General features: G+C 37.9%; 1 non-coding gene across 1 annotated transcript; it reads left to right on the top strand.

Moving 5' to 3' along the window:
* Positions 1-2008: 2008 nt before the first annotated feature.
* LOC125395149 (U2 spliceosomal RNA) lies at positions 2009-2198 on the top strand. Its single transcript, XR_007230474.3, has one exon. It is a non-coding gene; the product is annotated as a U2 spliceosomal RNA (small nuclear RNA).
* Positions 2199-21579: the final 19381 nt, after the last annotated feature.

Genomic DNA, 21579 nt, shown 5'->3' with positions numbered 1-21579 from the left:
TACAATCACTTAATTTTAAAAGTTATCTTACTCGGAAGGTTTAATTTTCACTTTCATTTCCATTTTAAGATGAACTCACATTCCCTACTTTAAAAACAATTTCTTTCTCTGTGTTCTTTCAATTAAATTATGAGCACTTCTTCTGTCCATGCTCAATTTTTTTCAGTTTTCTACTAAAGTGTACAAGTATTTTCTAGGAAAACTTTCTCTGATGCATTGTCTTGGTTCTTTCACTTGATGTAAAAGTGGACAGTCTATAGTTCTAAGGTAAGTTTCATGGTGAACCTATTAATTTTTCCTGAGGAACTGGGAGCAGCTTGGTGGGTTTACTCTCCAGGTTCATTTCTCTGCTGTCAGAAAGGATTTGAGTAAATTGGATCTGCCATGACTTGCCCTCTAACTACAAGATTTCCTACAGAATGACAGGACTTGAAGGATTCTATATATGAGATTTCATATAAATTCTACATAATTTGTGTGTTGTATTCCCTGAGCTATGTTTTATATACACATTACTCCTTTTTTCTGAAGAAGGGAGAAAATAAAAAAAAACATTAAATTTGCCAGTGTATGTTAGCAAACAAATCCCTGGGATACCACGCTTTACATTTTATTAGTATTTATACCATAGGTTCATAGGCTCACTTTTAATGGCCTTGTTAGACTCTGCAATAGAGATAATGATCTTCCCCTGTATAGGAGAGAGCTCAACTCTTACACAAAAGGCAGATGAAGAAAGACCCATCACTAATGGCAGGAATTCTAATGTCTCTATATTATAAGCTAACAGCAGTCTTCCTCCTGATCACTCTAACAAATCAACCTTCCCTGGAGACAGTAGAACTTTTGTAAGGCTGTCAATCTAAAATTGACTAGCTGGGTTACTAGCCCAAGAAAGAAAAGCTTGTGTCCCTTATCAGTTTCATGCTAATAAAAACTGTCTTAGGGAAGTGCTCATGGTATTTATGTCATTTTTTTATGGTTACTCAGTTTTAAATTGCAAGCGACTATGACCAATCCCATGACTGATATGAATGTGTTTTACACACAGGGTCAATCTTGACGTCTGTGAGATTAATACCATGAAACATTGCTAACCTCCCATTGCCATGAATAGCATATTACATTCACATTTGCTCCTTGGCTTACAGCCCCTAGATTTTTGGTCCTACAGGGAAAATGGTTCTTGCCCTAAGACATAAAATGATAGTAGTTACCTGTGTCATTTACCTGCATTTCTTTTGTAGGTTTGAGCAGCTGAAGCTCTTAGTGCCGAGCCTTCTAAATTCCAAGCTCTTCATTTTCACCCTGTGCTAGGTCTATACTTTGGGATGCTGCCAATCAGTCTTCTTCACACACTTCATCTGCCCTTTCTGAATTTTCAGTTCAGAGAAGAGGTGTGAGTTCACAAGTGGAGCATCATCTGCTGCTCTGGGTAATTTGACATCCTCATGGACTAATGGTGCTAACTGATCCATGCCTCTGTCCTGATGGCTCTGTGCCATATGTGTTCTCTTGGTGTGGATAGTACAAACTTAGATGGAAAGAACACTGAAGATTAAGATAAATTTTATCTATGCAATTTCTTCTATGACAAAATTAAAATATAGACTCCAACACACGCGCAAAATTGCTTTGTTGACTCAGTTGCTAACCTACCCGTGAATTACCTGACCTCAAGCATCACCTATCCCCTGTGTCCTGTGAAGGAAAGGATGCAAATTTTAAAGACCTGATTCTTCAGAAACATAGACTTTCAGACACTAAAACAGATTCTGAGGCCTCAAATACTTAAAAAATAATATACATGTCTGTAAAGTCATATATAAATAAAAATGATAAGCACTTTGACTGTGAGCTCCTTGAGTGAATTTTATATACATGTACACTTATAAATATATGACTATAAAAATAATGTACCAATTTTCAAAATATAAATTTGGTTTGACATGTGTTTGTGGAATGTTATTAAGTATAATGTGATTTTCCATTAAGAGATAGAAATGGAATCACTTCTTAGCCTTTTGGCTAAGACCAAGTACAGTACCTGTTCTGATCAGTTCAGTATGTGATATATCCTTTATCCGAGGACGATATATTAAATGAGTTTTTGGAATTAGGAGTGGGAATAGGAGCTTGCACTCTCCACTCCATACATCGACCTGTTAAACAAACATTTTAAAATTAATGTATATAAATAGAAATTTTTATTGATATATTTCAATGTACATTTAATTGCACTAGAAGCATGTATTATTTTATGAAACAAATATTATACCTGAAATAAAGTCCTGATGACTCAAGTATATTTTATTAGTAGAAGCATTATTAGGTATATGTGAACATGTGTGTTATGATATGTATGTATGTGAATACTGGTGTTCATTTGCTATGGCAAGTGTGGTTGTCAGAAAACAGCTTTTGGGATTCATCTGTCTCCTTCCACAAGGTTCTAGGGTTCCAATTCATGTAAGTTTGGCTTATATGACAAGTTTTTTAACCTGCTGAGACATCTTGATGTCTTCTAAAGGTATCTTTACATGATAATGTGAAAAATCTAAGAGCATCACAGTTGACTGTCTGAATTTGAGGAGCGCTTGGACTATATAGTGATATCCAGCCCTTCCAGGGCTTCATAATAAGATCCTGTCTCAAAAAATAAAGAATCTAAGAGCACATAATAAGCATATATGTATTTTACAAACACACACACACAAACTTGTAGACTGCAATATCCAATGATGAAAACTGAAGAAGAATGCTAAGGAAAAAAAATTAAGGAAGTTTAATTTTTAGATGAGAAACAGCCATGATAAAGTTTATATTTTCAATGACATGATATTAATATTTAGGTATTTAGGCTTATTAATAGCTCCTATAGAAAGAAAACTAAAGACATTCCTTTGACTAATTGGAAAAATGAGAATGAGAGGAGACTGTGTCTGTAAAAGAAGGGTCTTTGCTTCTAGAAACTAGAAACTTTTTTACAATTCTCTAACCCCTATCGACCATTGATGTGGGATTCCACTCTGTATGCCATGAATACCATTGTTTAATAAAGAAGCTGCTTTGGGACTATTGCAACACAGAGTAGGGCAAGGCAGGAGTTTCAAGCAGAGAAAGGAGGAGAAAGAAGGAGGAGCCATTGAGATGCTATGTAAAAACCAGCAGGAGACAGATGCACTAGAAACTTGCCGATAATTACAGCCACGTGAAGGCACACAGATTAATAGAAATGGATTAATTTAAGATGAGAAAGCTAGCCGATAAGAAGCTAGAGCTAATATACCAAGCAGTGATTTAATTATTACTGTTTCTCTGTGGTTATTTCAAGTCTAGGCAGCTTGGAATGAGCAAGTAGCCTCCACCTACAGACCATGTTACTAACAAAGATTTATTTTACCAAATATAAAACTTAGGATAAATGAAAGAAAAATTAAATATTAATGACAAAGTTAATAATTCATCCACTCAACAGTTCATTCATTTAAAAATTACTCATAAAATATGTAAAAAGACACCATTTTATAAAACAGATTTTAAAAGTGGTCTTTTTATCTTTAACAAATAGTGCTGACATAACTGGATGTCAACCTGTAGAAGAATGAAAGTAGATCCATATCTATCACCATGCACAAAACTCAGGTCCAAATGGATTAAAGACATCAACATTAATCTGACCACTTTGAACCTGATAGAAGAGAAAGTAGGAGGTAGTCTACAAGATATAGGCACAGGAGACCACTTCCTAGGTGGAACCCCAGTAGCACAGACAATAAGAGAATCAATGAATAAATGAGACCTCCTGAAACTGAGAAGCTTCTGTAAAGCAAAGGACACTGTCAGTAAGACTAAAAGGCTGCCTTCTGACTGGGAGAAGATCTTTACCAACCCCTCATCAGACAAAGGTCTGATCTCCAAAATATACAAAGAACTCAAGAAACTAGACACTAAAACTCTAATTAACTCAATTAAAAAATGGGGTACTGATCTGAACAGAGAATTCACAACAGATGAACTTTGAATGGCCAAAAGACACTTAAGGTCATGCTCTACCTCCTTAGCAATCAGGGAAATGCAAATTAAAACAACTTTGAGATACTATCTTACACCTGTCAGAATATCCAAACTCAAAAACACCAATGATAGCCTATGCTGGAGAGGATGTGGAGTGAGGGGAACACTCATCCATTGTTGGTGGGAATGCAAACGTGTGCAGCCACTGTGGAAATCAGTGTGGCGGTTTCTCAGGAAACTGGGAGTCAACCTCCCTCAGGACCCAGCAATTCCACTCTTGGGAATATACCCAAGAGATGCCCTATCATACCTTTATCTGGCGATGGATGGAGATAGAGACAGAGACACATATTGGAACACTGGACTTAACTCCCTAGGTCCAAATGAGAAGCAGAATGTGACCAAGAAAGGCAGGACCAGAGGGAACCTTCATCTGACAATAGATGGAGATAGAGACTGAGACCCACACTGGAGCACTGGACTGAGCCCCCAAGGTCCAAATGAGGAGGAGAAGGAGGGAGACCATGAAAAAGGAAATCAGGATCGCGAAGGGTGCGTTCACCATCTGATACAAGGGGACTGATCGAATAAGAGCTCACCAAGGCCAGCTGGACTGGGACTGAAGGAGCATGTGATCAAACCAGAGTCTCTGAATGTGGCTGACATGGGGGCTGACTGAGAAGCCATTGACAATGGCACTGGGTCTTGTTTTGTCTGCATGTACTGGCTTTTTGGGATCTTAGTCTGTTTGAATGCTCGCCTTCCTAGACCTGGAGGGAGAGGGGAGGAACTTGAACTTCCCACAGGGCAGGAAACCCCGACTGCTCTTAGGACTGGAGAGGGAGGAGGAGAGGGAGTGGGGAGGAGGAGGAGAGGGAGTCGGGGGAATGGGAGGGTATGGGGGGGGGGAAGTGGAAATTTTTATAAACAAATAAATAAATAAATTTGAAAAAAGTGGTCTCTTTGAAAAATAATTTGGGGACAATGAATATTCATACAGTAAGTAGGAAAATATCTTAAACTACCATCTTATCACACACACACACAGACACACACACACACACACACACACATGCTCATACAACACACACGCTATGCACAAACTAAAAATCCAATGCCAAGCTATAGAAAAACCTCTATGTCTCATTAATTGAACAGAGTAGTCATATCTGTTGAAGAACTTAAAATTAATTAAATAATTATACACACAAAGCTTGGATAGATAATTTGGGAAAGAGTATATTCATAGAGTATATACAAATATTAAGAAAATACAGAAAGTTGATGAGCTTCGACAGTTATCATCAGAAATGTGTATTTAATTTCAAAATCAGAACATAAACTCCATAATAATTAAAATTCTATCAGTGGAAATCAGAAAAGGGAGACAAAGACATAGAGTAACTAAAACTCTGAATACTATTTAACAGTCCCTATAAAATTAAACATGTATATTACTTATGGCCCAACAGTTAGTTATAACCCAAGCAGAATACATGATATGCATTTTGCTGGCTGTATTTTTTGTAAACTTGACACAAACTAGAGTTATCAAGGAAAATGGACCTCAATTCATAAAATTTCTTAATCAGATTGCCGTAAGGAAGTATGTGAAACAAATTCTTGATTAATAATTAATATGTGATGGCTTAACCTAGTGTGGGTGGCACACCATCAGGAATTGGATGCTATGGTCTACACAAAATCAAACTGAACAAGCCAGGAGAAGCAAGTCAGTAAGCCAAGTTTCTCTATGGCTTTCAATTCAATTCCATCCTCCAGTTTTCTGCCTTGAGTTCCTGCCCTGACTGCCCTCCATGATGAAAATGTGGAGGCATAAGTTGATTTTGGCCATGGAGTTTTATCACAGCAATATAAAAATAGCTAATATATACCTATTAAAAACACTATGCAGTAAATAATCACAGCTTTCTAAACTACCCAGGTATTCTTAAAGATAAATAAACTGGAAACGTTTAAGTGAAATACTATGCAGTTAGAAGAAATTTACTGTGATCTTCTTTTAATTCTAAAGATGAATTTCCAAGGAATGTTGAAAGAAAAATATAGCTTCAAATGAATATATACTATACAGTCCCATGATTTCAAACATGCACATTTATCATAGTATCACAGCAATGAGAAACAGAAAGACCAAACAAGGACATAGTAGTAACTAAAACTCTCAAATAATATTTAGCAGTTTTTGTAAAATTCAGAATAAATAAATATAAACATGTTTAACATGTAGTTAAATAGCTTTTAATATAAATATAATTTATATTAGATAACTTTGTAACAGTAATATAGTTTAACATAACAAATTAAATAATCTACAATACAATTAATCTATAGTCTAAATACATGACATTATATATAAGAGAGCAGGAAGTTAGTAACCTTAAGAAAGAAGATCTAGATACACAAATGTATTCAGCCTTTGTCAATTTATTAAACTGTAAAATATTGTATATGCATGAGTAATTTTGTCTGTAATAAAAACTTGATATATTTCTGTATTAAAGACTTATGGTAATTTGTATGAGAATAGCCCCCATAGACTCCTATTGGATTGCTTGGTTCCCAGTTTGTAGAATTAGAAGGAGTGGTCTTTCTGAAGTAGGTGTGGTTTTGTTTGAGGTATGTCACTGAAGGTAGGTGTGAGGTTTCAAAAGCCCACAACAGGCTCAGTTTTGCTGCCTGCATACAAGTTATGGATCATATATGAGCTCATGGATATTGCTCTAGCACCATGTCAGTCTACAAACATGCTTCCTACCATGATGATCATGGACCAACTCTTTGAAACTGTAGCATGTCCTTGATTAATGCATATTTTTCACAGGTTGCCTTGTCTTAGAATTTCATTATAGCAATAGAAGAATAGTTAAGAAACATGTTTAATAAAATCATCAAGCTATTGACAAAAGAAATATAATATGAAGGTCAAATGTGGATGATGACAGGAGGGTAAAGTAAAGAAAAGAAGATGGAAAGAGACAATTCAAATTAAAGGCCTTTAGAAAAGCCATATGGAAGTCTACTATTCTGAAAGCCTCCTAAAGCTTATATACATACTTTAAAGGCATTTGATGGAGGCATAGTACAATAGGAAGACAATGCTCCAGCTAGACAACCATATTACCAAGTAAAACAAAAGGAGACATGGCTAGGATTAATGCTGCAGGTTTGCCTGTTGGCTCTGCCCTATCTAACATGGTGAAGGTATGTTCACTGCCAACCCTGCAAGCCATGCTTACCCTCCAAGCTCCGGGGACATAGTGGGTCTATGCCACCATTAAGCAATTTGTAACATATCGCTCACAAACCCCATTTAAGGGCTCCACCCTGCTAGCGCCTCCATCAGCCATCCCAGCTTCCATCCAGAGGGACATCGGAGGGGTGAGTGTGATTCGGGCCTGCGGCAGGGGCCCGGCGAGGAGGAGCTAGGACTTTCCCCGACCCCATAGACTCCCAGGTCAGCCTGCTCTGCTGGCTCCACCCTGCTAGCGCCTCCGCCAGCCATCCCAGCTTCCATCCAGAGGGCCATCAGAGGGGTGAGTTTGCTTCGGGCCTACGGCAGGGGCCCGGTGAGGAGGAGCTCGGACTTTCCCCAACCCCATAGGCTCCCAGGCCAGCCTGCACTGCTGGCTCCACCCTGCTAGCGTCCCCACCAGCCATCCCAGCTTCCATCCAGAGGGCCATCGTAGGGGTGAGTTTGTTTGGGCCTGCGGCAGGGGCCCTGCAAAGAGGAGCTCGGTCTTTCCCCAACCCCATAGACTCCCAGGTCAGCCTGCTCTGCTGGCTCCACCCTGCTAGCGCCCCCGCCAGCCATCCCAGCCTCCAGCCAGTGGGCCATCGGAGGGGTGAGTTTGCTTCAGGCCAGCGGCAGGGGCCCGGCGAGGAGGAGCTCGGACTTTCCCCAACCCCATAGACTCCCAGGTCAACCTGCAGTGCTGGTTCCACCCTGCTAAGCTCTCCCGCCTGCCATCCCACCTTCCATCCAGGTACAAATTTCTATATTTCTCCCCTCCCACTGGGGCCATAAAATTTCCCCAGCTCAGCTGCCTTGCACAATGGGCCTGCTCTGTAGGCGCATCCCGGAAAGAGGGAGTGCCTGTGCTTCAATAGCCTGCCTGAGGAAAGGTAGGCATTCTATCAGTGAACTCCATGCCCAACAAGGGAACCTGACCCGCTACCAGAAGTTCCAATAGAGAGCATTTGAACGAAGAGATGGGCAGACGCCAAGGCAAGACCTCCTCCAACAATCTGAAAAACAATATGAAAACACCAGATCCCAACGACCCTACAACAGAAGGATTTGAACACTCTAACCCAGATGAAGTGGAAAAAAGTGCCATTATGAAAGCAATAGAGTTCTTAAACAGGATATGAATAACTCCCTTAAGGAACTGGTCGATGAGTATAACAAAAAGTTTGAAGAAATGAGTATAGAAATGGATGAGAAATATAACAAAAAGTTTGAAGAAATAAGTAAATCTGTGAATGATACACTGAGAAACCAAGAAAAAACAATCAAACAAGTAAAGGAAACAGTCCAAGAATTGAAAACTGAAATGGAGGCAATGAAGAAAACACAAAACGAGAACCGGCTGGATATGGAAAACCTAGGTAAACGAGCGGAGACTACAGAATCAAGCATAACCATTAGAATACAAGAGATAGAAGAACGAATCTCAGATTCTGAAGATACCATAGAGAAAATAAATGCTCTGGTCAAAGAAAACAGCAAATTCAACAAATTTTCTTCACAAAACATTCAGGAAATCTGGGACACAATAAAAAAAACCAAATCTAAGAATAATAGGGATTGAAGAAGGAGAAGAACTGCAGATCAAAGGCCCAGAAAATATATTTAACAAAATTATAGAAGAAAACTTTCCCAATCTAAAGAATGATATTCCAATGAAGGTTCAAGAAGTATACAGAAAGCCGAATAGACTGGATCAAAAAAAAACGTCCCCTCGCCATATAATAATCAAAATACAAAACATCCAGATTAAAGAAAGAATATTAAAAGCTGCAAAGGAAAAAGGTCAAGTGACTTATAAAGGTAAACCTATCAGGCTTACACCAGACTTCTCTATGGAAACCATGAAAGCCAGAAGATCCTGGATAGAGGTACTGCAGAAACTAAGAGACCATGGATGCAAACCCAGACTACTATACCCAGCCAAGCTATCATTCACTATCAACGGAGAAAACAAAATATTCCAGGATAAAAATAAATTTAAACAATTCGCAGCCACAAATCCATCCCTACAGAAAGTAATAGAAGGAAAATAGCAACCCAATGAATCCAACATTGCCATCACTGCCTACAATAACCCAGACATCTAGCGACCCTTCACAACCACAACTCAAAGAAGAGAAACACACAAACTCTACTACACACACACACACACACACACACACAAATAATAAACAGAATCAACAACCACTGGTCATTAATATCACTTAATATTAATGGACTCAACTCACCTATAAAAAGGCACAGACTTAGAGACTGGATAAGAAAACAGGATCCAACATTCTGCTGTTTACAAGAAACACACCTCAACCACAGAGATAAACATCTACTCAGAGTAAAGGGTTGGGAAAAGGTTTTCCAAGCAAACGGACCTAAGAAACAAGCTGGTGTGGCCATTCTAATATCTAACAAAATTGACTTCAAACTAAAATCAATCAGAAGAGATGGAGATGGACATTTCATACTCTTAATAGGAACAATTAATCAGGAGAAAGTCTCAATCCTGAATATCTATGCCCCTAATATAAAAGCACCCACTTATGTAAAAGAAAAACTTTTAGAATTCAAGGCAGTCATCAAACCACACACACTAGTAGTAGGAGACTTCAACACACCTCTCTCATCAATGGACAGATCAATCAAACAGAAACTCAACAGAGAAATAAGAGAATTGCTAGAGGTAATGAATCAAATGGACTTAACAGATATCTATAGAACATTCTACCCAAAAAGGAAAGAATATACCTTCTTCTCTGCAGCTCATGGAACCTTCTTGAAAATTGACCACATACTCGGTAACAAAGCAAACTTACACAGATACAAAAAAAATATTAGTAATCACCTGTGTCTTGTCAGATCACCACGGAATAAAGTTAGAACTCAATAACAATTCGAATTGCAGAAAGCCTACAAATGTGTGGAAGTTGAACAGTCAACTACTGAATCATCCTTGGGTCAAGGAAGAAATAAAGAAAGAAATTAAAGTCTTCCTTGAATTTAATGAAAATAAAGCCACAACATACTCAAACCTATGGGACACAATGAAAGCAGTTCTAAGAGGAAAGTTCATAGCGCTAAGTGCCCAATTAAAGAAAACGGAGAAAGCATATATTGGAGACTTAACAGCACACCTAAAAGCTCTGGAAAAAAAAAGAAGCAGACTCTCCCAGGAGGAGTAGAAGATTGGAAATAATCAAACTGAGGGCTGAAATCAACAAAATAGAAACACAGAAAACAATCCAAAAAATCAACGAAACAAAAAGTTGGTTCTTAGAGAAAATCAACAAGATTGACAAACCCCTAGCCAAACTAATCAAACGGCAGAGAGAGAACACTCAAATTAATAAGATCAGAAATGAAAAGGGGGACATAACAACAGACACAGTGGAAATTCAGAGAATCATTAGATCTTACTACGAGAGTTTATATGCCACAAAGTTGGAAAATGTACAAGAAATGGATTGGTTTTTAGATAAATACCATTTACCAAAGTTAAATCAAGAGCAAGTGAACAATCTAAATAGACCTGTTAGTCGCGAAGAATTAGAAGCTGTTATTAAAAACCTCCCCACCAAAAAAAGCCCAGGTCCAGATGGTTTCAATGCAGAATTCTACCAGAACTTCCAGGAAGAGCTAATACCTATACTCCTTAATGTATTTCACAATATAGAAACAGAAGAATCATTGCCAAACTCTTTTATGAAGCTACCGTTACTCTGATACCAAAACCACACAAAGACACAACCAAGAAAGAGAATTACAGACCAATCTCACTCATGAACATTGACGCAAAAATACTCAATAAAATACTGGCAAACCGAATCCAAGAATACATTAGAAAAATCATCCATTATGATCAAGTGGGCTTCATCCCAGAGATGCAGGGCTGGTTCAACATACGCAAATCTATCAATGTAATCCATCATATAAATAAATTGAAAGAAAAAAACCATATGATCATTTCATTGGATGCTGAAAAAGCATTTGACAAAATTCAACACCCCTTTATGATAAAGGTGTTGGAGAGATTGGGTATACGAGGATCATACCTAAATATAATAAAAGCAATATATAGTAAGCCGACAGCTAACATCCAATTGAACGGAGAGAAACTCAAAGCCATTCCACTAAAATCAGGAACACGACAAGGCTGTCCACTCTCTCCATACCTCTTCAATATAGTGCTTGAAGTTCTAGCAATAGCAATAAGACAACATAAGGGGATGAAGGGGATTCGAATTGGAAAGGATGAAGTTAAACTTTTGTTATTTGCAGACGATATGATAGTGTACTTAAGCGACCCTGAAAACTCTAGCAAAGAACTCCTACAGCTGATAAACACCTTTAGTAATGTGGCAGGGTACAAGATCAACTCCAAAAAATCGGTTGCCCTCCTATACACAAAGGATAAAGAAGCAGAGAGGGAAATCAGAGAAACATCACCTTTCATGATAGCCACAAATAGCATAAAATATCTTGGGGTAACTCTAACCAAGGAAGTGAAAGACATATTTGACAAGAACTTTAAGTCTTTGAAGAAAGAAATTGAGGAGAATACCAGAAAATGGAAAGATCTCCCCTGTTCTTGGATTGGGAGAATCAACATAGTAAAAATGGCAATTCTACCAAAAGCAATCTATAGATTCAATGCAATTCCCATCAAAATTCCATCAAACTTCTTCACAGACCTTGAGAGAACAATAATCAAGTTTATATGGAAAAACAAAAAACCCAGGATAGCCAAAACAATCTTATACAATAAAGGAACTTCAGGAGGCATTACCATCCCTGACTTCAAACTCTATTACAGAGCACCAGTACTGAAAACAGCTTGATATTGGCATAACAGAGAAGTCGACCTAAGGAATCGAATAGAAGACCTGGGTATTAACCCACAAACATATGAACACCTGATATTTGACAAGGGAGCTAAAGGCATACAATGGAAGAAGGAAAGCATCTTTAACAAATGGTGCTGGCATAACTGGATGTCAACCTGTAGAAGAATGAAAATAGATCCATATCTATCACCATGCACAAAACTCAAGTCCAAATGGATTAAAGACCTCAACATTAATCTGACCACTTTGAACCTGATAGAAGAGAAAGTGGGAAGTAGTCTACAAGATATAGGCACAGGAGACCAGTTCCTAAGCAGAACCCCAGGAGCTCAGACAATAAGAGAAGCAATGAATAAATGGGACCTCCTGAAACTGAGAAGCTTCCGTAAAGCAAAGGAAACTGTCAGTAAGAACAAAAGTCTACCTTCTGACTGGGAAAAGATCTTCACAAATCCCTCATCAGACAAAGGTCTGATCTCCAAAATATACAAAGAACTCAAGAAACTAGACACTAAAACTCTAACTAATCCAATTAAAAAATGGGGTACTGAACTGAACAGAGAATTCACAACAGATGAACTTTGAATGGCCAAAAGGCACTTAAGGTCATGCTCAACCTCCTTAGCGATCAGGGAAATGCAAATCAAAACAACTTTGAGATATCATCTTACACCTGTCAGAATATCCAAACTCAAAAACACCAATGATAGCCTATGCTGGAGAGGATGTGGAGTGAGGGGAACACTCATCCATTGTTGGTGGGAATGCAAACTTGTGCAGCCACTGTGGAAATCAGTGTGGCGGTTTATCAGGAAACTGGGAGTCAACCTCCCTCAGGACCCAGCAATTCCACTCTTGGGAATATACCCAAGAGATGCCCTATCATACCACAAAAGCATTTGTTCAACTATGTTCATAGCAGCACTATTTGTAATAGCCAGAACCTGGAAACAACCTAGGTGCTCCTCAATAGAAGAATGGTTAATAAAGGTGTGGAACATATACACATTAGAGTTCTACTCAGCGGTAAAAAACAATGACATCTTGAATTTTGCATGCAAATGGATGAAAATAGAAAACGCCTTACTGAGTGAGGTAAGCCAGACCCAAAAAGAGGAATATGGTATGTATTCACTCATATGTGGATTCTAACCATAATTAAAGGTCTTTGAGCCTATTAGTCATGATCCTAGAGAAGCTAAATAAGAAGGTGAACCTGTTGAAAATCATGTAGCTATCTGCCTGGAGATTGGAAATAGACAAGAGTCCCAGGTAACCTCAGGTGCATGGGGGGGTGGGAGGGTTGTTGGAAGGGGAGAGGGTTAGAGAGAAGGGAGGAGTGGAGGAATGGGGAAAGCTAGGTGGACTGGGATGGGGGGAGGGAAGAAGGATGGATATGAGATCAGGGAAGAATATATCTCAACTAAGGGAGTCATTTTAGGGTTTACAGGAGACTTGATTATAAATGGGATCCCAGGTCCAAGGAGAGATCCCCAGACTGTTCTCTAGACAGAGGAGAAGGTGCCTGAACCGGCCTTGGCCTATAACCATACTGATGAAGATTTTCTTATCACCATAGATCCTTCATCTGACGATGGATGGCGATAAAGATGGAGACCCACATTGGAGCACCGGACTGAGCCCCCCATGATCCAAATGAGGGGCAGAAAAAGGAAGAACATGAAAAAAACTCAGGACCGCGAGGGGTGCGATCACCCACTGATACAAGGGGACTGATCTAATGAGAGTTCACCAAGGCCAGTTGGACTGGGACTGAACGAGCATGTGATCCAACCAGATTTTCTGAACGTGGCTGGTCTGGAGCCTTTCTGAAAAGCCACTGACAATGACACTGGGACTTGTTTCCTCTGCATATGCTGGATTTTTGGGATCCAGTCTGTTCGGATACTCACCTTCAGGGACCTGGAAGGAGTGGGGAGGAACTTGAACTTCCCACAGGGCTGGAAGCCCTGACTGCTCTTAGGGATGAAGAGGGAGGAGGAGGGGGAGGGGGGAGTGGGAGGGTGTTGGTAGGAGGGGCGGAAATGAAAACTTTCATAATTTAATAAACTTTAAAAAAAAACCCATTTAAGTGTTCTGTAACAAGACCTCCCAAAAAAGCCAGAGCAAGCATGTACCAGGAAGCCAGCATTGAAAGAATCTTGCCTCTGATTGCCTTCAACAAACAGCCTATCTGGGAAAAAAAAATGTGACTGTCAAAAAGTCGTGCTTAACTCTGTTCTTATATGTCTAGAATCCCTTTTCAAACTCTCTCAGGTTTTATATAGATGCAGTCGCCCCACATTGGACACCATTATTTAAGCAGAGACTGCATTTGTTTCCCGGCCACCCTAACCTGAATAATCACACAGAAACTACATTAACTAAAACACTGTCTAGCCAATAGCTTAGGCACATTGCTAGTTAGCTCTTACATCTTAAATTAACTTATTTCTATTCATCTGCATATCATCACAAAGCTACAGGGCATCTCTCTGACTTTGCCTATTCTCTATATATCTCTTTCAGCCTAGCTATATTCTGCCCTGCCGTTGGCCAAAATGTCTTTCTATTAACCAAAGGTAATAAAACATATTCACAGCATATAGAGGGAAATCCCACATCCTGACTACTCTAGATTATGAGTTCTCTCTATCTAAAATGTAAAATTCCTATTTGCAGAAGTTATAAAATCCTAAGAATATTGGCTTTTCCACCAACTTTGTTGAAATGAATCAAAGGTCAGAGGGTTGCCCTTAACCATATTTAACACTAGTACCAAGGCCAGAGTAGAGTTTTATTCTTACAATTCCATTTCTAAAGCAGTAATGATATACTCAGTTAGTCAAAAATTCCTCAGGTGTAAAGTATGGCCAATAGCTTATTGAAAAGAGTTATTTTCACCTGAACACACAGTACAGAGGTACTCAAATATTTGCACTATAAATATTTATTTTAATATCCCTTGGAAGATGAATAAGAACTCTAGAATAATGAAAAGAATAGAAAACTATAAATAAGGCCTAATGCAGCTTCAAATTGAGGTTTCTCTACTCACCTACTGTACTAATTTTGATTGTATGACTTAATCTGAATTTCCTTACCTACAGAATTTGATTAGAAGATTTTCTTGGTATTTTACAATTTTACATAAAATAATCATTTTACTTTTTATTATTTTTTTTCAGGTCTCCAAAACATTTGTGAGTCTTAAGAGTAGGTAGCACTCTTAGGAGTCGGATCCATGCCCAGCAGTAGCTGGCCAACACAAAATTAACTCAGTGGTATCTTTGGAAGCTCCTTACCTCATAATGCTAATTTGGGACATTTGATTTTTAACCTTTCTTTGTAATGTTATATGTTTTGGTCTATGGTTGCACGACGAACATCCAAACACATAAGCACAAAGCAACACATGTCTGTCATCTCATAGCTTTAGTAGGTCAGAGCTTGGACAAAGCTCACATTAGTCCATCTGACCTAGCTTTTCTTGTTTTCTAATCTTTCTGTACTACTAGTTAAGAATCTGCATTTAAGCTCACTCATGTTGACAGAAGAATTAATTTCCTTGTGGTGGATAAGTCCTAGTCCCTTGTCACATGGCCATGGTCATCATTCATAATGTAGAGTGATTAATGCCACCAGCAGTGAACTTTGGATGTGCTGTCATAACATGAGATGTCATTTTGTATGAATTTTTATTCAATTATCCTTAGTCATATTTATCTTTGTCAGTGACCACCAGCTTTGAGACAGACTCTATAGAAGCGTTTTAAAAAGAAGAATTTTTTTTGTTCCAAAAATTAAATTAGTGTTGACTCCTCATGAATTTTATGACCCATGGGGTAATTTAAACATTTACACTAACTACTATTTTCACATATCTAATTAACAAGTGATTTATAAATACTTATACCAAGAAATAATGTGGGTCTTATGACCCCACTATTTCGTGCTCAAAATTTATAAGTGCTGTTTGAGAATAAGAATGAAGATATGTTCTGACTCTCCATTACCTTAAAAAATAATTGTAAAAGTAATAAAAATCAAACCATGGAAACCTTGCAGACCATGTAGTGATTAGATAACCATAGCAATGTCTAAGAAGAAGACAGATGGCAAACGCCATCAAAAAAGACAAAGGGTGATAAGGGGGGCTCACATAGTAGAGAACGTCTCCTGGAAGTATAAAAGAATAAATCATATAATGCGAGTAATAGAAGAAGACTCAATCAAATCGTCTGAAAAGTTATTGAAGGAAGATGAGCAATAGAAATACAAAAACATAGAGAAGTGCTATAGTGTCTGAGAAATTACATCAAAACAATAGCAACACATGTACAAAATGAAATGGCCAATAAAAATTAGGAAAAAAATATCAATTTGACTAGTTAGCATAAATTAGAAAGAGAAAATTACCTAAAATGATCAAAATAAGGAAATCTCAAAGAATGTTCAGAAATATGGGGAGAAAAATAAGAGGACTAGAAAGAAAGAGAAAATCTTTTTATTTTAAATAAGAAAAAAATCTGATGTTAATTTGAGTAATTGCTAAAGAAAGGAAAGTAAGAAAGATAAAAGGTAAAGTGGTAAAATAGAGCATAATTTATACATGTGGATAAACAGGTGCATGGAGATGGACAAGAATAATGGATAGGATCACATAGATGCCGAAGATGATCCTGGAACGAGACAGGAGATGAGATGATCCACACAGACATGATTAGATATTTGAAACATTCTAAAAAGTAAAGAGCTTGGGTTGGGACTCCAAAATTGCAAGAATTCTTTTTTTTTTTTTTTTTTTTTAATCTTGAGACAGAGTCTCTCAGTGTAGACTGGTCTTGAATTCACAAAAATCTTCCTGCCTTCGCCTCATGAGTACTGGGATTATAAGCACCACCACCGCCCTGCTACAAAAATTCTTAACACAGAAATACTTTAGAAAACTGTCATGTTCATACAACTGCTGAAAAACTAGTGTGCATAAAGAACTCCTCGGCTTTTTAACACAAGCATTTCTCAAGTTCATGCTATTGAGCATATTCTTTAACATTAGGAAAAGGGTGGAGATGGTTTCAAAAAAATTAATAATACTGGAACCACATCAACAGCAACTCCTCGTTATGAAGCAACCGAGTCAAAAAGACATTAAATATTTAAAGAAAAATTGTGAGCTCAGAATTTTCAGGTAAGTCAAACTAGTTTTCAATCACTGCTGTAAATGTGCAAGAGAACAGAGAATATTGATCTCAAGATTCTTCCCTAAGGACTTGTTCAAGAAAGACTCTAGCAAGAATTAAAGGAAACATTCAGAATTCCTCTCTGTGAGATTATGGATAAAGCAATTAAATTCATATAACCATAAAGACAGCATCAATAAATAGGTTAACACATCCATGTATTGTTCTCTGACAAAAGGAAATCTTTTAGAGCTAACAAATAAAGAGGAAGGAAGGATATAGAGATCATACAGGTTCACTACCTCACAGGATGTAAATGAACGTGAAAGATTATCAATACCCAATTCAATTTTTTGAGAAAGGGAGAGAAAAGAATAAATAATTTACTGTCACAGTCAGGCGGTGGTGGCACACAACTTTAATCCTAGCACTCAGGAGGCTAGGCACTCAGGAGGCAGAAGCAGGTGGATTTCTGCGAGTTTGAGGCCAGCCTGGTCTCCAAGAGCTAGTTCCAGGACAGGCTCCAAAGCCACAGAGAAACCCTGTCTTGAAAAATCAAAAAAAAAAAAAAAGAATTTACTGACTAATTTCAGTAAATATTACTGATGAAATCAGACTGTATATGTATACACCAGTGTATGGTCCATATTATAAAAATATGTTTTTAGTGTACAATGAATTATTTCCTAGTAAATGGACCTGTATCCAAATTAATTTGATAACAAATGATTTAGAAAAACATTTATATGTATTCTTTACACACTTATATTCCTGATTGCCTACAACATACACACACACATAAACACACATGAGGATTGACTGGTATATCAAAATGGCAGAATTGTTTTTTAATGGTTAAAAAAAGTAGCAAAGGAAATATGAGAATTTCTTGGATAATTCCTTTCACCATTGTTCTTCTATATCTTTGAGTGAAATTTGGAAAACTTTCAACATAATACAGATTAATAGTTCAAAGAAGAAAATCAGTTAAACATAAATTTCCCTTATATAATAAAATTTGCAATACTCCAGTCCAGAAATCAACACTTAATGAGGGCACTTTAGTACTAAGGAAGTCTAGAACAATGCAAATGAATACAGTTTCCACTGTATTCTTCTGGAAATTTCGATCAAAACAACTTTGAATATATTATTACATGTGCATGCCAACTTCAAAAGATGATTACTTTTATATCTGAAAAACACTAAAGGACTCATGAGAATCTCATGAGAGATATATCAGGTTACAGAAAGATTACTAATAGAGGCTGGCAAGATAACTCAATGCAAAGATTGGTTGTGTCCAAAGGGTGAACTAAATTGGATCTTACATGGTGAAATACAATCAACTCCCACAGAGGATGACTCAAACTTCTACATGTGTGTTAGAACACACAAACACACACACAAGAAAACACATTTTTACTCCTAAATCTGTAGTCTTAATTTTTGTAAATATTAACACTATCATTAAAAAGATTCCTAGCAATAGTGGAGAGGGTGCCTGAACTGACCTTCCTCTGTAATCAGGTTGGTGAATACCTTAACTGTTATCGTCATAGAATCTTCATCCAGTAACTGATGGAAAAAGATGCAGAGATCTACAGCCAAGCACTAGGCCATGCTCTGGGAGTCGATTAGATAAGAGGGAGGAGGGATTATATGAGCAAGAGGAGGGTCAAGATCTTGACAGGGAAATCCACAGCGAAAACTGACCAGAGGTCATGGGAGCTCAAGGTCTCTAGATCAACAACTAGGGAGCCAACATGAGATCTAACTATACCCTCTGCATGTGGGTAACAATTGTGTAGCTTGGTCTGTTTGAGCGGCTGCCAGCAGTAGGACCAAGATCTATCCCTGGTGCATGAGCTGGGATTTTGGAGCCCATTCCTTATGATGGGATGTCTTGTTCACCCTTGAGGCAGGGCTTTGTCCTGCCTCAACTTAATGTGCCAGGTTTTGTTGACTCCCCATGAGAGGCCTTACGCTTTCTGAAGAGTGGGTGAGAGGTGGGTTTGGGGAGAGTTAGTGGGGAGTGGGAGGAGGGGAGGGAGGGGAAACTGTGATTGGTATCTAATATAAATAAATTTTTTTAAAAAACAAAAGAAGTCTCTATTTAAATAAACTAAAAATAACAATAAAATGCATAGGTATAATACTTAAAAGTGCAGTAAAGGGGATAAGTAAGATTGTAAATGGCAAAAAAAAGAAACAAATGATCTGTGGAAAGGGAAAGGCATACATTGGTTTTGAATATGACAATTCAATTTCTTAAAGCTGTCAATCAACAAAGTAAAGTGTTTCAGGGCTCACTGAAGTCTTCTTGAGGAAAAGAATTCTGTCAACACTTTCAACCAGAGTTTATAGTTTGAGAGGAAGGTTAACTAGCAACATTAAACACAGCAAATCCTCAAAGAGTGACTGAACAAAGCTGCCTCGGAGTGAGGAGCAGCCTAGTGGGTACTGCATTGTGGGTTTTAAAGGCATATTCATGATGTAAAGTGACCCTGTTCTGTGTCAAATCATGGTGGATTAGATTTCCCTTTCCAAGTATTTTCTCTCATGGTTTTTACAGAAAGGGAAGAGTATCAGTAATACTGTGATTACTTAAGTCATGAATTATAGACGAGGCTGGTCATGCAATTGCAGGCCAGGCTGGCCATGAGCAGTGGCAACTGTCCTGAATTAGCATTCAAAGTGCTAGGATTACAGGGGTAAGCCACCTTGCTGGACAAAATATATTTTATTACAATTGGTGAAATGTAGTTTTATTTATATGACATATGTAGCTAAGAAGTATAGCTAAAACAATTAATTTAGAAAATCAGCCTTTTAAAAAACTCTAAGTCAGGAGCAGGTTGAATAAGAGATAGGTTTGAACATAATTGTGTAGAGGGGGGTTCCCTCCTGGCTAGGGTATAGTTGTCACATTACTTCACACACAGGGGCTGCACCTCTGAGGAGGACTCCGTCCCAGAAGATGAATGTACTGAATTATACTGTAGATGTTATGGGTATCATTTGGATTACTATGAGCAAAAGAAAGGATAGTTGAGAGGCTCATAATCATTCCAGGGAGGCATAAAAGATTGATCTAAAGCCTAAGTTCTTCCATAAACAGCACCATGCCGAGAAAATACGAATGCAAAAGCCCATCAAGATGCGTGAAAAGAAAACAGCTCATGAGAGGCTGATGAGAAGGCACCTTGGGGAGCCGGCTGCCTACCTGCTGGATGGAGATCAGTCCTAGATTAAGCACTTTCCATATGATTAAACAAGAATAAAAGGGACGCTAGGAAAATAGGAGCCCCGTCCAAAATGAGAGACAGACATGCTGAAGGTTACTCCAAGGGGAAAGAGAAAACACATCAGAGGGAATGCTTTCTTACTTCAGCTTTGCTGTAGAGGGTTTTATAAGAAAAACAACTACTAAGAAATTGTAAAGGCAGTGGGGTTACATTTCAAGCGAGCCATGCCCGCATGCTGAGCTGAGAGTCTCATTTGTCCCATGTTTAGAAGGAATAAAGAACCCTTCCTGCCCACAATTTACCATGTTGGGTGCTTTTAACAAAGGTGCCTTTGAGAGGAGAATGTGAAAGAGCAAACTGAAGATTCGTGACACCAGAATACAAGTTATTCAGGGTAAATACATCCAGGTGACCAAAGATCCTGAAAATGAGTACAAGGACACAGTGTTACTCAAAGATGGTGTGTAAGTTACTTTATATAATTATCAAAAACTACAAACCAAATTGAAAAATCTCATTCCTTTGAAGGGCATATACAGGACCGAATAGTATTGTAAGTCCATAATCGCTACTACTACTTAAATACATTTTCTTAATTTAAATGTTACAAAAGAAGTGAAACTCCCAGACATGTTGTCTCCTAATATGACTGGGAAGATAGAGTATCATCTATCAGGATGTCAGGACAAATAATTGAATATGAATCTAATCTAATCACTTTCTTACATTACTCTCATATTTAACACTATTATGAAAACAATGTAAACTAAGTATTGAAGAAAATTGGTAACTACTAATTTTGTTATCTATTTGATAATGTTTCAAAATAGATAGTCATCTGATGCGAATATTCGTATAATTATGGTTGGAATAATATTTGGGATTCACCTTGGGTTTTTAGGATAGCTACTTTCACATCTGTGATCACCAAGGTATGGTGACATTTCTGCATGCCAAATACCAAACTCTTTGCACAGACAACCGTTTTTCCTTGGTCAGAGTTTCTGACATTTCAGATA

This window comes from Myodes glareolus, chromosome 21 (genome assembly GCF_982192425.1).
Source record: "Myodes glareolus chromosome 21, mMyoGla1.1, whole genome shotgun sequence".
NCBI lineage: Eukaryota > Metazoa > Chordata > Mammalia > Rodentia > Cricetidae > Myodes > Myodes glareolus.
The sequence above is the reverse complement of the archived record's forward strand: the minus strand, read 5'-3'. Positions and strand labels throughout refer to the sequence as shown.